The sequence below is a fragment of the Pezoporus occidentalis genome, unplaced genomic scaffold (genome assembly GCF_034315485.1).
Source record: "Pezoporus occidentalis ecotype Australia unplaced genomic scaffold, CSIRO_AGI_Poc_V1 ctg46, whole genome shotgun sequence".
In the NCBI taxonomy this organism is placed as follows: Eukaryota; Metazoa; Chordata; class Aves; order Psittaciformes; family Psittacidae; genus Pezoporus; species Pezoporus occidentalis.
Window position 1 is genome coordinate 3,295,259 of NW_026915791.1, and position 17,699 is coordinate 3,312,957.

Genomic DNA, 17,699 nt, shown 5'->3' on the forward strand with positions numbered 1-17,699 from the left:
TTTATCACCAAGACAAAAGATGATGCTTTTTCACTGTGTGTAAGAAGCTCTATTTAAAGAAGTCATTCTGATTTCCAAAGGGTAAATACTTATTTAGGCTCTTTCATTTCACTGATTATATCTGCTTTTCTAAGCCAGCCTTCACGTGATACACTGCAGCAACACAGAAAGCTATGTAACATCATTGTGGCCTAGGGTTTTATTGTTGAAACATTCTCTTCTCCTGACATACAAATGCTGGTTTGGTACAGTACCACCAGGGATGGATTTAGTACAAACTCACCTGACAAAAAAATGAGGGAGAAAAAAAGAGGAAAAACGGAAAAGAGATAAAGGCAAGGTTATTTTTCTGTGAATAGCTGCAATTTAACTCTCCTCACTTCCATCTACTTTTTGTTCTGCTATCTTAGAAGCTGTATTATTTGAAATTAACCACTGAAAGTTCCACATTTGACAAAATAAAACTTGCAGTAAAGATTTTTGAAGGGTCTCTCATTTACCCTCTCAGTGTCTCATTCCTGAAGAAGCGGCTTTTCCTTTGCCATTCAAATCAAGGCCTCAGCTTGATGCATCTTTTGATCAAATGTTAGCTGCAATTTCTGTAATTCAGTTTTGACTGTTGCATAGTGGGATGAAAGAACTGACCAGCCGAGGAGGCATAGTGGGATGAAAGAACTGACCAGCCGAGGAGGCAGCAGCATTAGAAGTTATTCTCATTTAATTCCTCCCAGATATTAATTCATAGACTACCATCACATTCATTTAATAAAATGGACTCATAATAAACTGTGAGAGAGTCTCTTTAGTGGAGGTTTGTGGTCAGACTGAAATGCTGGGAATTTCCTCAGCATTTGCAAGTCTTTAGGAACAATGGGGACACAGGGAAAGAGGCTGATAAAAACTCTTCTGGCTGCGGCTATCGGGGATGTTTTGGCTGGCCGGGAAGCAGGGTGGTCTGAAGAAGCTGGATAGGAGGCTCTGCTGGGAGATTCTTTCCTGCATGAAGCATGGAGGTTTGGCTTTTGTGATTTCAGCATGAAATTAATCCACTTTTTCACAGCAGATAGGTGATTTCTGAAGCCAAAGATGTAGCTTTGCCTTTTCCTCTGATGCCTTTTGTGCTGCACAGTGCCATTTCCAATGAGGCCGACCAAAGTCAGGATTATAGGTCCCCAGTTAAATGCTTTCTGTATGGTTCCAGGAGTACTGCTGCTTTGATTTTAACCTTTGCAAGAGAAATAATTTCCCATGTGCAGGAAAGGTTCAGATGCATAATGCAGAGGAAATTGGCTCAAATGAAGGGCAGAGGGACTAAGCATGGGGTCACTTGATAACCCAAGTCCAGCTTCCTGAAGTGGGTCTGTCTTCTGTGAGCACCTAAATAATTGCATGGCTCTGATCCCTAGACATCCAAATGACTCCCATTGACCTCAGCAAGACACAGACATTTAGATGACTAAGGGGGGCAGTCAGTGCAAGTCTTCTAAGTACCTTTACACTGTTATTTTGTAAGGAAATCTCAAATGACAACCAAAGACACTGCAGACTTCCCTGACCCAGTCAGAGCCACATATAGTACATGTGGGTGCTCCTGGGGGCTGGGTCAGGTCTGCTTTGTTTGGAGCAGCCTTGCTTGTTTTTTGCTCAAGCCAAATGATTTTGTGGGGCTGCATGTGTTAGCTCTGTCTGAAGCTTCATTCCAGTAACGCTAACAGACACAGCTCTGACCATCTAAATTAAAAGGATCTGGAAGACAGACTGAAAATGCCCAGAAAGAAATAAGGGCTCTCCAGCATTATAGGTGCCAAAACAAAGCGTTAGTTCTACATGTGATAAAACCTGCTGCTTCCATGCCACAATCTGATGCAGATGGAAGTGGGGAGAATATGTAAATTTTGTCCTCATCCAACATTTAGAAATAAAAATATAACAACTCTGAAACTGGAGGAGACTTTCCAGATTATTCATCCTGTAGTGTTTGGTTTCTAAAAACTGTGAATGCCCATGCTTTCTTGAGTGCTAGGCAGTGGGCCATATTCCTAACTGGTATCAATCAGTAACAGCTCCATTCATTCGAATGGACCAAATTTAGCCCATCAGGACAGTAATTTATCTTTATGACAGGATCTGAACATTCATTTTGACATGTTCAGGAGTTGAGGCTGCCAGCAGTTGTTCTTTTCCTTGGCAAACCTCACCAGTGCTAGGAGAAGCACTTTTTTTCCCCTTTACAGCATGCACAGGCACCACAGAAGGCTTTAGTTGCTGGTTGTAATGATCTCATGCATTTTGGGAGCTCACCCTTTTATGAGGCTGGTGCCTGGGTACAGACAGCTGGGCTCTTCCCAACTTTCCTTTGCATGCTTGAGGGATCTCCCAGGTCTTTCCTACAGTGTCATTTGGAGACACGTCCCTTTTATTTGTCTTTTTCACTCCTCATTTTCTGCTGTTCACCCTGAGGCTCCTCAGGGCTTTCTTGTTATAAATTTGATTTGGAAGTAGAAATTGGAAATACTAATTCTGTGATTACATCAAGGAGGGGATGTGTCCCAAAGGCTAGGTGGATGTGATTTGACTCAAGCTCTTGATACAGAGCTGGAAATTAAAAACGTTCTCCACTGGTGTTTCTTTTCAGGAGGTGTCCAAAGGATAAGAACACCTGGCCCTCTTCCTGGTGAAGAGGCTCATCAGCAAAGCAGCACATGTGTAATCGTCTGGATAAAGTAGGCAGGCACTGCTAGCAAGGTGATAGTGTATTTTCATTGAGAAAATTTAAACATAGTTCTGTTCAATAGCTGTACTTTAAATGCAAGCGAGCAAAATTTTCTGTGTAATGAGATTGAGGCTGATATTAAAGATAACCTTCAATATGTCCTGAAAGCAAATCAAATCACTTGCTCTAGTTGTGAGTAAGGCAGTGAACATTAAGGCAAAACCAAGTGGGAGCATGACAATGAGATTCTGGGTGCAGAAATTACCACATTCATGAGAGGAGCCAATTTCAGACTTGAGTGCACTCAGGCTGGTGGTGAGGGGATAGAAATAAGGTAGAAAATCTCCAGACCAAAGCATGGAAAATGCTGCGTGGCACATCCAGTAGCAATGATGGCTCTTGAGTGTACCAGCCTGGGGGAAGTAGCTGATGACTGAAGGTAATAGGAAAGACGGGTCTGTATGCAAGAAGGGGAGAGGGAAAGGTTGGAGCTCGTCAGTCTGACTCCAATAATGTGGATATAAGTGAACATTCAGGGAAAAATAAAGCATGAAGGTAAATAGGAAATTGGAGATAATGCAGCCTTGGCCTGGCAAAGGCAGATGGTGTTGTATGAATCTGGTATCTTTGATGAAATAATGGATTTTTCTAGACATAGATTAGATCTGTAGCATTTCCTAGATGGATTCAGTGCAGCGATTGATTTAGTGCCTTGTGAAAAATTACTTGATCTGACAGAGGAAGAATAATACAAGAATTGGAGGTGAGGTGATATAAAAATGTCTAAAAGAGAGAACTGGTGGATTTTGCCAAAGGGAGAATTTTTTTGGGGGGTAGGTGGGTGGGAAGAAATTGCTGGGGAAGACGCTCAAGATTTGGCCTTCAAAACAATTAGTTTGAAGTTTCAAACAATTAGTTTGAAGTTTGGCCTTCAAACTAATTAGTTGTCAGTGAGCTTGTGACACCTTGCACAGCATAATGTGGGGAAGTGTCCCTGACACAGAGTCCTGGAGTACTTTCTGGGAAGAAGTGAGTGTCTTTGGAAAGGGAAGGTAAGGTGCTGGGATGGGATGGGACAGCATGGGTGAAGAATCCTGGGAGCTCCCATTGTAAGGGACCAGCCTACTAGTTAGGATAGACAAGGGAGAAAGAGATGCCTGTGGGTATTGGTAGTTAATACCTGCAAGTCTGGAAATATTAGGAAGTCTGGTGTGAAAAACAGATGACTGGAGCTCTAATAGTCATAAGGGCAGAGAACAATGAGAAGAGCTGGGTTTGCTTTGCTTGAAACAGAGTTCAGGCTGACTGTGTGGTGAGAAACTAAATCAATAACAAGAAAGGGATGGGATGACAGTGTTAATAAAGGGTAAGGCTGTCTACCTGGTTCGTGGTAAATTGTCTCTTGCTATTTCACATAGGAGCTTTGCACCTGGGGCAATGCAGAAAACAGTGCAGCAAACCAGCTGGGAAACTGTGGTGCAGAGAAGACTGAAATTCCAGATAGTTTTCAAGTATCGGAAGTTACTGCAAAAAGGAAGGAAACAAAGCCCAACCGGTGGTAATGGAGATCTTGAAGAAATGTTAGTCAAAACCTTTAACATAAGGACTGCAAAATGGTGTGGTAGAAAAGTGAGGATGTTGTGGGATATCTTTCACTTGGGTTTCTTGGGACCTCTTTACAGCATTCCAGACAAGGTCTTAAGGTAGTTTGCCAAAGAGGGGCTGGGGAGACTCACTTCACAAGTGTATCTGGGTTTGAATACCAGTGTGAGGGGGAGATATTGCAGATGATCACTATTGAGCATTGTTATTATCAAATAATATTTTCAAAGTTATGATGATCATTATAATTATCAAAGAAGATGTATGGTGATGATGTTCCTTCTAGCCTATGAGAGGTGAATGTCTCAGCTTACTGCCTGTGGGCTCTGAGCTCCTCCAAGTATCCTTAATGCTTGTGAGTAAATCCACACGTAAGCATGTTCTGTGATTTATTGAAGTAGCCTCTTCTTTCCCCCTTGGGTGTTCCTGTGCTCCGTTATACCTCTGCCACCAAAGACAGAACTTCCTTAATCCTTCTTCTGTGTTCATTAAATTCACAGCTTTGGTAATTTGCAGATATTGTGGAATCTGGCCCTGTTTTCCACCCTGCAGACTTGCAAAGCAGCAGCATCATTTAAGCACCATATGGTTCTTGACAAAGTCAGGTTTCACATCCAACTTAAACAGTTTAATATTATCAAAAGCCCAAACTCACTGCAGCAATAACAACCCCTGCTTCCTTTCCCTGCATTGTATAACAAGAGGAAGAAAGCTCTCAAACTGAGCAAGCTGCTGTGATCTTGAACAGGGGCTGCAGGGCTGGGGAAAAGCCTATGTAGCACCCTTGTTATGTTCACAGGACAATGAGGGTCCACCTGGACCACAAAGGAAGTGCAAATCCAGGTCTGGTTTCAATTAAGATGCCTTAATTGTAAGACCAGGCTTACTTACTATTGTTGCCATATATAATTGATTTATTTTATGTTTAAGTTTTAATGAGGGAATGCTACATGCCTCCAAGCTGCAGAACATTCAGTTGTCTCTATTGTTTAATGTATATTTGGCTTTTTCTTTTTTAGGGACTTGGATTCCAGTCCCCACCAAATATGATGTATGCAAGTATTTTCTGGCAGACTTAGTGTACTCAGCATGAGGAGGGGAGGACAGGCTGGGTGGGGACAGGGGAGCTGGGCTGAGTATTCATTCCTCAAGCTGCACTTATGATTAGAAGCCATACAGTGATTAGAAAAGACTAAGTCTTCAACTTCCTCACTTAATAGACTAAGAGATCTCTGTAGATGATGAATAATGCTGCATGGAGCAGATGCTAGAATGGAACAGGAGGCTTGGGACAGCTTTTGTTGCAGTACCTTGTAGCAATTAGCAATCATTATCGTCGTTGTGCTATGATGCTATCAGTTGGCTGAAGACCTTGTACTGAGTCACAGCAATCAGCATCCCACATGGTTACAGACATCTGCATTGTATCAGAGTAACAGCAATTACATTGCGATGCTTGCACCCCATGGTACCTCCATCAAAATTGGTACCATGAGGGCTTTCACTGTCCGCTCAGACTTTGGTGCAGCCAGCAGAACCTGCCTGGCCATGGGGCTGCTCAGCTCAGGAGCTGAGCATTCAGGTCATGTGCCAGCATTTCAGTACAAAATACAGCCTGGAGAAGGGACACAGACCTACTAGGTGCCATGATTAGGAAGTCTTTTCCATTTACCTGTTGGGAGAGTAGCTTTCCCCTTTTTATAGGTGAATGAGCAGAAAGATTAAATGATCATTTGATGTAAAAATAAAAGCCATTTACAGATTAATTAGCATTTTAAAGAGCTGCAGGGACTTTTTAGGAGAGATGTCAATGGAGCTACCAAAAGAAAAAATTTAGATAGAAGTCATGATCTACAAGTGTTTTCTTGGTAACGTATTGTAGGCTGAACATGTTGTTAGAGGTATTGGCAATAGGATGTCTATTGGTTATCTGGGAGTAAATAAATCATCTTTGCAAGCTGATGCTTCTTGTGAAGTGACAAAAGCACCCAGATGTATCATTTCCTACCAAGCTGAGTTGTAGGACTTGTTAGAGAGAGGCTGTACTCAGGTGAGATGCAGCTCCCTACCACGAAAAGGATTATTCCTGCAGATTACAAGTAGGTCACTTAACAAAACAGTCCTTCGCTACAAGGGGCTAAACCCTATTTAGCAAGCCAGGTACAAAAAGGTGGGATGCAGGGGATGTTTTTCTTCCGTATTCTCTTTATTGGAGTACATGGATAGAATATGGGCTTTGTGATTTCAGCATTTGCTCATTAACTTTGGGAAGAGCTCCCTGAGGAAATGGTGGAGGGTTTCTGCATGGAGAGCTTTTGGGGAAGATGAGAAGTCAAAAAGGATTGCTAGCTGATGGTCTGCAAAAAATCAACTCATTCATAACAAGAGGTGAAACTCAGCCGCTGGAATACAGCAGGCGATCAGGGAAAAAAAATCTCAATTCTGCTTGCTCAGCGTGCATGGTTGTTTAGTATCTGCTGTGGAAAAAGGTCTAGTGAATGTTACTTTAAATGAAGTTAATTAGGTGTGGTCTTTTGCAAAAATCATATTGTGCCTTGCTGAAATCTTCATTCTGCCAACAATAAATCTGGTTGGGTTAGATCCGGAATATATTGCTAACACATGGTTTACCAGCAATGTTTTTGTTAGTTGTAGCTATTTGGCCGGAGAGCAGAAGGGCCCTTGTACCCTGGAAACAACCACTTTCCTGTAACCCCAGCTGAACAGATCTGCTACTGATGTGTAACAGCACTGCTGAAGCCTTAGGAAACACAGTATCAGATGACTAAAAGGAGCTGCTTGCCACGCCAGATCTTGCCTTCCCCTCCGACTTTGGCAGCTTGAAAGAGTCAGGCATGGAGGATGATATTTTTGCACTTTGGGTGTGTTTGTGGTGAAAATGGAAATCTGTGAAGTCCAGTTGAGCTGGAGGATAGTCCTGTTGAATGTTTCGATTCAAAGTCAGCAGAGGTTAGTGCATGGCAGGACAAATACCATGTCTTCTCTTCTCAGTGGGGCAAAAATACCCATTCAAGTGAATGGAGCAGCAACCATAATGGGAGGCAGAAAGCTGAATGAAGTGCTCTGCCCAGAATGCTTCATGACCACGAGAGCAGCTGCCCAAGGGGCAGAGGAGGTGATGTTTGTCACTACATGCTCTGTATGTGGCCTCAGTGGGAGAGGAATGAACATTTTGTGCATCCCAGATCTTGCAAGGAGACCCATGGCTATACAGGGGGTTGTGAGCACAAGTGTTATTTAGGAGCAGCTGTGAAGGTCCCACTACCATGGGTCTATGGGACCAAGGCACCCTTCCCATGTTCCCGCTAGTTTCAGTGATGTTTGTACTTTGACATTGTTCATATGCCTTTGTGGGTCCATCCTACTGTAAAACAAAGGGATACTTCTAGATTTTGGGGGACTTTTTGTTTTTCAGCAGGTGTGAGTTATTTGTGAATCTGGTTGGGAACTTCAGCTCCAGATCAGCCTATCAACAGAAGGTGCTGCTCCTTTGTGAATTGCTTGGGTGCCTTTGGAGGATCTGGTCCTTTCTTCTTGGAGGCGTGTGCACAGGACTGCTCGGTTACTAGATGTCTGATCTGCTCTTGAGGTAGAACTCACCCATCCAGGTCCTGCACCTGATGTATTGTAATCCTGAGCAAGACCTAGGTTGCCATTTTTCCAGTGCTTGGCAGTTAGGTGATGATGGATGAGGTTGCCATTTTGAGCCTCCCATTTCTCTGTGGAAGCATACACTTGTACTAATTTCTGTCATGGGCTAAATAAGGTGTTCTGGCCTTCAGTTCATTCACAAACGTGACTAAATCAGCTTAATTCAGATTTTCTTCCTAAAAATGCCATTGCCTAAAGCAAACAAACTTCATGGGGAGTTGTAGCTCGCAAAGTTAAAATACAGAAAATTTGCATGTCTGGAAAGATTTATTTATAGGAAACTGCAGGTTTTCTGCCCAATAAAAATTTTCAACTGCCTGGCATAGCCATAACAAGATTAGAGCTTGTGAACACAGTGGCATCTTGCTAACCCTCCTGATGTTTCACTGTCTCTGTCGGTGCACATTTTCTCAGTGCTCTGGTTACGGTGGTGGTGGCAGATGGTATTTGTTTAATTCTGTTTGTTCCCAGCATATGTGTAGTCAGCTCTTTGCTGCCCGGGTGGAGCAAGGCGCAGTGGGAGCCAGGATGCCCTGCAAGGCTGCTGCAACCATCGGGCACGGTGGAGAAGGTCAGCACACTCCTACGTTTTAACCTCTCTTCTGCCTGGCCTTCTCACTCTAACAGTATAGTTCAAGCTTTGCTCTGATAAAACAATTAGACTTAGAAATGCATAGTTTTTTGGAATTAAAAGGCTGGTCCAAGACAGAACAGGGTGAAGCAGGTGCAGCAGGGTCTTGCAACAGGCAGTGGAGATGCTCAGGAGGGACTGTAGCTTGCAGAACTGGCTGCCAATGTAAGGAACATATTCTAATCTGGGTTTTAACCTTTAAATGTGTTCTAAAATGCTCAGCCCTGGACTAGTTTTAGAAGCCCTGGCAAACTCAAGACACTGGTCCTGTCACTGCTTGTGGTGTAGTGGGTCACCCTCGGGGAGCACATCCCACCTATAAATGGGGAGCATGCTGGGAGGAGAGAGATTGTGTGTTTGTGTATGTGTGAGTGTGTGCAGTGCATGAGTAGGTGTGAGGGAGAAGGACAATGCTAGAGGTGTAAAGTGACCCTGTGCTTCATCCTTCTTGATTGCATCTATGATTTCTATTAATGGGAACGTAAGACATTTCATTATATGGTTTGTTTAATCTAAACTTCACATTAACCCCCCCGGAGACAGGGTGAGTGGTTTGTTTTCCCTGTTTCATTCCACCATGGTGCCGGAGACCCCCTCAGAGATAACAGAGAGCCTACTTGCCTGCTGGAGTGGCTTGCTGGCTCTTCCTGGTGGAGCGGGAAGAGCAGTCCTCTTCCCTCTTCTAACATCCTGCAGAATGTGCTTCACCTGCATCAGCCCTCAGCCACTATCTCTGATGCCACATGAGCTCATCTTGACTGTCCCTTCCCTGGATGTAGGGGAATGCGAGGAGGGTAGGGGGCCAGGTTCCTAAACAATAAATAAGGAGGTGATGGAATGATATGGGAGGGCATAAAATACAGTCTAAGCACACAAACATGCATCTTATGGGAGCCAAAGCTGAACTGCAACTGGTGCTCCTCTGTGCTGGTGATAGAAAAAACAGTGGGGCTGTGGCTTTCTATGTTGTCCAAATACTATGCAGAAAGTGATCCTGTCCCAGCAGAAAATCTGCCGGGGCTTGTAAAATCAGGAAAACTCCTTTGGGTAAGCTCATCTTGATACAAATCTCAGCTTCAGACATGCCAGCTTCTTTCTAAACATGGCTTTTGTACTTTCAGATTTCTCTTTCCCAGTCTGGGTTGGGATCACACGTTGCAGTACCCAGAATTAGAGCTAGAATGGGGAGCCTTGCATACCCTTTTCTTGCTGAAATCAGACCCTGATGAGGGTCTTTAGTATTTTCCTGATAATGCTCCTTTGCCAGCAGAAATAGGCACGGGGCCTAAACATGCCCTTATTAAATTCACTGGAAGTTTTGATGTGGATTTCAAAGGCACCAGGATTTTTTCCCGAAGGACCCTGATTTTTTTCTCTTATTTCTCCACAACTTAATCTTATAACTGGCTTCTACTGGCTTTTGCTAATTTCCTTTGCAGGACCAGTAGCCCTAGCAATGGGCAAATAAACAGAAATGGTCCTCAAACCTTGCTGCCAAGAAGGGCAGTTAAAGAATCAGTTTAGTGCTTACATCTGGAATTTCTTCTACAGTAAATTGACCTGGATCAGGAAGCGTTAGATACCAGCACATTCCAGTTTAATTGCTAGCAGGTGCAAATGCAAATAGAGAAAGCATCATACCTGGATTTTGGCTCTGGATTTTGCCTTTCCAAATCTTCCAACAAATCTAATTTCTCATTAGATTTTTTTTTTTTTGTCCCATAGAAGAAAATTAGAAGATTCCTGACTTTCAAGTTGGTCTGCTTGCTTGCTTCCTAAATGAAAACATCCATTCAAAACATGTGCATGGAAGTCTGCTAGGAAGCAGAGCTGCTTCCCTCTAACCCAGCTCTTCTTTTAATTCCTTGAAGGTGCTGAAAGACCCCCCAGGAGCTTTTGATCTTTGAAGCTGTTTCATTGCAACACAAAAATTATAGGCACAAGAAAAATATTTATTTAAACAAGGGAAAACACTGAACTCTGGGGTTAGAAGGACAAATTAAAAGCTGAAAAATTAACCTCCAGCCTGCCCTGTGAGTTCTGGCAAGCTGAATGTCCTCATCCTGCTCGTCACTCTGTGCATCCAAACAAACCCACCCTGGCCCAAAGCATCTTTTTTACCCAACTGTCGTGGTTTAAACCCAGTCCGGTAATTCGTTCACTCACTTCCCCCCCTTTCTTGCCCTCCCCCTGCTCCCGGAGGGACGGAGAGGAGAATCAAAAAGAATGCAACTCCCACGGGTTGAGAAACAGTTTAGTAACTAAGGTATAACACAAATCACTACTGCTACCACCAGTGATAATAATGATAAAGGAAATAACAAGGGAAGAGAATACATCATCTCACCACCAGCCGACCGATAACTCGCCCCCCCCAGCCCGACCAAGCTCTCACCGATACCTCCTCCAACCCTGCCGTCTCCCAGCCCTTCCAGCTCCGCTCCCGCCGCCGCTTGGTCCCCGGGGCCGCTCTCCCGGGCCGCTTCGGCTGCCGCCGGCTCCCGGGGCCGCTCCCCCTCGGCTCCCCGCGGCCTCACGAAGATGGAGAGTAGGGTGAGGGCCAGGACGGTGAAGAGCAGCCGGACGGCCAGGTACAAGTCCACGGCCACGTCCGTCCCGCCCTGCTGCTGGAGCCCGCCCGTATTACAAGCCATTGCCATAAAGCACAGTGAGACAAGAACCTTAGCCCAAGCCCCACACTTGATAAACACTAACAGGGCAAATACCGGCTCTACGTAAGTTACAACATTCTGAAGCTGTGAGATCAAGAGTAACAACTCTGAGAGCCAATAAATCAGCATTGTGACGAGTGACTATTAATCCGGTCAGATCTGTCGTTATCTCAACCCTTCATGCCCCACGTTGGGCGCCAAAAAGAACGAACTGTCGTGGTTTAAACCCAGTCCGGTAATTCGTTCACTCACTTCCCCCCTGCTCCCGGAGTGGAGAGGAGAATCAAAAAGAATGCAACTCCCACGGGTTGAGATAAGAACAGTTTAGTAACTAAGGTATAACACAAATCACTACTGCTACCACCAGTGATAATAATGATAAAGGAAATAACAAGGGAAGAGAATACACCATCTCACCACCAGCCGACCGATAACTCGCCCCCCCAGCCCGACCAAGCTCTGACCAATACCTCCTCCAACCCTGCAGTCTCCCAGCCCTTCCGGCTAACTCCCAGTTACATCCTGGGCATGACGTGCTGTGGTATGGAATACCTCTTTGGTCAGTTTGGGTCAGGTGTCCTGTCTCTGCTTCCTCCCGGCTTCCCCTCCTCCCTGGCAGAGCATGAGGCTCACAAAGTCCTTGGCCAAACCAAAACATCGCTTGTTATCAGCTCTGTTCCCGAGCTGAAAGTCAAAACATTGCACTGCACCAGCTACCAAGAAGGGGAAAAATGACTGCTACTGCTGAACCCAGGACACCAACCTTCTCTAGGTTTGGACCTGAGTAAGCAAAGGGGCTCTGAATGCCTTTGGTGGATTCAGTCTCAGTGATAAAAAACATGAGATGTGTTACAAAATACCTGTCCTGGGTTCAGCAGTAGCAGTCATGTTTCTCCTTTGTGGTAGCTGGTGCAGTGCTGTGTTTTGACTTCCAGCCTGGGAACAGTGTTGGTGATACCGATGTTTTCGGTTGTTGCTAAGTGATGTTTACCCTGACCAAGGACTTTGTGAGGCTCATGCTCTGCCAGGGAGGAGGGGAAGCAGTGAGGAAGCAGAGATGGGGCGTCTGACCCGGGCTAGCCAGGGAGGTATTCCATACCACAGCACGTCATGGCCGGGGTGAGGGGTAACTGGGAGTTACCCGGAAGGACACGGGCTTCCAGGTGGAACTCGTTTCTTGGCCGGTGGTATTGTATTCTCTTCCCTTGTTATTTTCCTTTATCATTGCTGTAGTTGATAGTAGCGGTGGTGATTTGTGTTGTACATTGGTCGCTGGACTGTTCTTGTCTCAACCCGTAGGAGTTGCACTCTTTCGATCCTCCTCCCCGTTCCTCCGGGAGTGGGGAAGGGGAGAGCCCCGATGGCGGGGGGGAGGGGGGCCTCAATTGTTGTCAGCTCGGCACCACTCATTGGGAGTGAGTGAACAAGTTACCTGACTGGGTTTAAACCACAACACTGATTTATCCAGCTCCTCACGTGTACCAACACACATCTCAGCTATTAACAAAAGGCGTCCTACTGTTCGAGAGAGGAGATACAGGAGGTATATGCCACGGGGTACCCTGTGGTTTTACCTGCTGGATCACGGAGAAGACATGACAAAGTGGGATGGAAAACCTACTTCAGCTTTGGAGGAACAGGTGAGTGAACTGAAGAGGGGAGCAAGGGCCTCGATTGTTGTCAGCCCGGCACCACTCACTGGGAGTGAGTGAACGAGTTGCCTGACTGGGTTTAAACCACGACACGTATATAGTACTGGAAACCAGGGTGTTGTTTTCCAGAGGAAGACATCCCATCACAGTTTTCTAATGCCTCTATCTATCCACACTGACATTTATAGAGTTTGAAGGTTTTAGAGGTTTTTTTCTTCATTTCAGTTCCCCATAATTTATCCACACAGGAGACCTGACCTCTGCAGGAATTTGCGTTCATATCAAAAAGCACAATGGAGCAGCCCAGCCCTTCAAAAGCCAGTTCTTCCCTTGTATCTACAGCTTACAGCACTGACTGCAAAGTGACATAGCTGGAAAATGAAACAGTGACACGTCAAGGAAAGGTGAAGTACCCAGAAACACAGGCATCTGAAATCAGTAGCAGCAGACCTATTTTATGTGCAGAAGACATCCTCCTTTCCTTGATTTCCCAGATCTATCCAGCCCCAAGCTTAAGCCGCAGCTTCACAAATCACTGCAGTGGAGCAGAGCCCAGAAGCATCCCTTTAGCTGGCAGCAATACCAGGAAAAATGCAATCATCACAGCTCACACCACACACCGGTAGAACATGCTTGGGCAACTGCTACAGCTCAGCTGTGATTTAGCAAACTGCATTTTTTCTCCACTGGCCATCCACAGGCATGCAGTTTTCAAATGCAGCCATAACCAGAAGAGCTGTGCAAAGCCAGGGGAAACAGCCTTGATCTAGCAGAAGCTGTCACTTGTGTCCTGCCTCTGACTCAACCAGCTGCTGCAGAGAAAAACTTAGAAATTAAAGATTAGCTGGGTAATAAATAGTAAAAAAAATTAGTTCATCTAATAAAGATCATTCCTCACTTAACAGATGTTACCTTACCTTCAGAAATCTTAGTGACTTATAGCTTGTGTATCACTAAGCTAAGTAATACCTTTCTTACACATTTTACCATTTCTATTTTAATGACTGTTAGTACTGGCCTCCGTGATAGCACCCAGCATGACAGACTGATATTCCCTTATGTCTTCAGTGATGCCAGGCTCTCTGAAGCAATTGTGGGATTGCATTGTGTGAGGCCAGTAGAGGTGCACACCACACAGCTGACACATCACTGTGACTCCTTCTCCACCAGTCCCTCTCTCCCACCAGCTCCCCTTTCCCATCATTCTCCTACTTCCTAGCTGCAAGACAGCCAGGCTCCCCTGCAGCCAGATGTGACTCTTTCTCTCCATCAGCATTTCTGTCCACTCACAGGTTAGGGTTAGGACCCCTAACTCTTCCACTAACAAGCCCCTCTTTCCAAGTGCAAGAGACACTCATGGGCTCTCAGCTGCAGGCTGCAGCCTTCAGTTGCACACCCTGTGCAGGCAGCCCCGTATACAGTAAAGGACTAGGACCACACAAAGTCTGCTGACCAGATCCCGAACGTATCACAGGAAGCCCCAAACTCCCTCACTCCTCTGAGACATCTGCCTCTTGGGGGAACAGCAGCCATCATCCCAAAAGGAGAGCTTCTGCTCCTCCAGGGATGCTGTGCCTTCCCCAAAAAGGGTCATTCTCACCAAATAGCAGGTGGCAAACAAACCTGTGAAAAGATGAAGTGTTTTCTCTGGCAAGAGAGAGGCATGTAAGCAAGCAGTCATGGCAATGAGGAAGGCAGGCTGTGGGTATCCTCCAGTGAGGGAAGGTATATTCATGCCACAGTCTTCCAACTGAATAGGTATAAATGCAATCAGGGCTGGATTTCAGACAAAGCTATGTTCTACTGACAATGATTTTCAGTTAGAAATGAGGCAAAGTTTTGTTTTAAATGGTGGGACTATGTCCTCAGGGATGCAGGGGATTTACTATCAGTGGCATTATTTAAACTGAGATTGGACGTCATATAAGATGACAGAAATTATGATGGGTTAGTCAATTATTTTTTTACTCTATAAACCACTACCTGAGATACAAAAGGCTCATGCAAAGGGCCTTCATGTCATAAAAGCAGAATCTTATTTTTTAAAAGTACCTTTCTAGTTCACATAACTAAACACCAGATAGTGATTCCTCAGTCCTCTGGCTTGCCAAGAGATTTCAGCTGTAGCACACATCTCAGTGCAGTGCTAATGCCACCACTGTTGCTTTGGGCTCACCTATGCTTTCAACACCAGTACAATGGGACTATGAATAAAATAGACTAAGAATAGAATAGAACAGAACAGAATAGAATAGAATAGTTGTGGTTGGATAAGACCTTAAGATCATCAAGTTTCATCCCCCCTGCCATGGCCAGGGACACCTCACACTAAACCATGTCACCCAAGGCTCTCTCCAACCTGGCCTTGAGCACCGCCAGGGGTGGAGCAGTCACAGATTCCCTGGGCAACCCATTCTGGTGACTCACCATCCTTACAGTAAAGAGCTACTTCCTTATATCCAATCTAAACTTCCCCTGTTTAAGTTTTAACCCATTACCCCTTGTCCTACACCTGCAGTCCCTAATGTCCCCAGCATCCTTATAAGCCCCCTTCAGATACTGGAAGGCTGCTATGAGGTCTCCATGCAGCCTTCTCTTCTCCAGGCTGAACAGCCCCAACTTTCTCAGCCTGTCTTCATACAGGAGGTGCTCCAGTCTCCTGATCATCCTCGTGGCCCTCCTCTGGACTTGTTCCAACAGCTCCATGTCCTTTTTATGTTGAGGACCCCAGAACTGTACACAATGCTCCAAGTGAGGTCTCTGCAAGCTGTAGTGGAGAAAGCTGAGAGCTTTCCACATGGAAGCGTGGCTGCTCCCATGTCATCTTCTCAAGGGACCTTGCACTACTTGCAGGAGGAGAAAAGAGCCCCAACCACTGTGGTTGAGGGCTGGACAGCACTTCTAAGAGGTCATGCGGATGGAGCAGATACTGTGTCCCAATGCTCCAGATTAGGATTTATATCAAGAGAAGAGAGAGGAACACACAGTCCCACTAGATCCAAAGTTCCTGTGTCTGTCTCCATCAAGTGACTAATTTTGGCTTGCAATCACAAGCAAGTCTAATCAAAAAAAAAAGCAAACAAATAATTACTCATCTGCTTCTGAAAATCCTATGGCCCCCTCTAGTAACATGCAGACAAGTAGTTACCTAAGTCACCAGTATCTTCTTCTCTAAACACCCATTCCCCCAACCTTGCAAAGCTTCGACAGACTTCAGCTCTCTCCACACTGCAGCTGTATCCCAGCCAGCAGCCCACCAGTACTGGGGAGATGCACCCCCTCCTGCACCTCTGCAGGTGTTTCAGGCTGGGACCTGGCCATGCCAGGGATGGTGCTGAGGGTATTCTGGAAGAAAAGCACATCATTGTTTCTCTGTCCTCAGGGGTCAACAAGGACCAAAGCCAGCGATGCTGTAGGAGGCAGAGGCCCCAGTTTGGCCCTGGTCCCAGCTGCAGACATGATGTAGCAAGCACATATCTATCTAGAAGAGGTCAGTCAAGTGCCTCCCACTTAATATTTAAAAGCTGTTTCTCTTTTCAGGCCTGGGTCTCTGGAGTGATCATGCCTCACAGCACAACAGACCACATTCACATTTTTCAGATGTGTATGAATGTTAAAAATAACCCACCATGTTAATCTTCAAACAGGGATGAGATCAAACCTCTGAATAGCCCTGAATTGCCACTCCATGTCAATTTGCTGTGACCCATGCAGGAGAAGGGGAGGGCAAAGGGAAGAGGGAAAGGTATTTCCTAATGGAAAAAAGTGATGTGAACATCCTTCCCCTTCTTTGCCACTCAGTGCTTCAGTGACAGATCTCACCAGCTGAAGAGATGAATTGCAGGAATGGGTCCATAAAAGAATCAAGGACATTTGCATTATTGCTGTGCAGCTGGTCAGAAGAGGTGGTGCTACCAAGCTACAAGTCTTGAGAGATGGAACCTGGTTAAGTCCTGTTGCAAAGTGGCCTGTCGGGGGCTCTTGCACAATATTAATCCTGTAGCTGATTAAGCAGGAATGCAGTTTGCAGCATCCAAAAAGAGGAGGGGCAAAGAAGAAGAAGGTGTTCGCGTTGCTGGAAGAGACATCAGGGAAAGGCATTAAGATCACGGTCCTACCCGTGCATCACTGCTGTCCATGTCAAAGCTCTGGAAGCACTAAACAGTGGAGACCAGTAATGAGTGGTGTCCCTCAGGGATCGGTGTTGGGACCGGTCTTGTTCAACATTGTCATCGCTGACACAGACAGTGGGATTGAGTGTGCCCTCAGCAAGTTTGCTGATGACACCAAGCTGTGTGGTTCAGTTGATACGCTGGAGGGAAGGAATGCCATCCAGAGGGACCTCGACACACTTGTGGGGTGGGCTGATGCCAACCTCATGAAGTTTAACCATGGCAAGTGCAAGGTCCTACACCTGGGTGGGAGCAATCCCAGGCACAGCTACAGGCTGGGCAGAGAAGAGATTCAGAGCAGCCCTGTGGAGAAGGACTTGAGGGTGTTGGTTGATGAGAAAATGAACATGAGGCGGCTTCAGTGTGTGCTCCCAGCCCAGAAAGCCAACCATATCCTGGGCTGCATCAAAAGGAGCATGACCAGCAGGTCAAAGGAGGTGATCCTGCCCCTCTACTCTGATCTCGTGAGAACTCACCTGGAGTTTTGTGTGCAGTTCTGGTGTCCTCAACATAAAAAGGACGTGGAACTGTTGGAACAAGTCCAGAAGAGGACCATGAGGATGATCAGGGGACTGGAGCACCTCC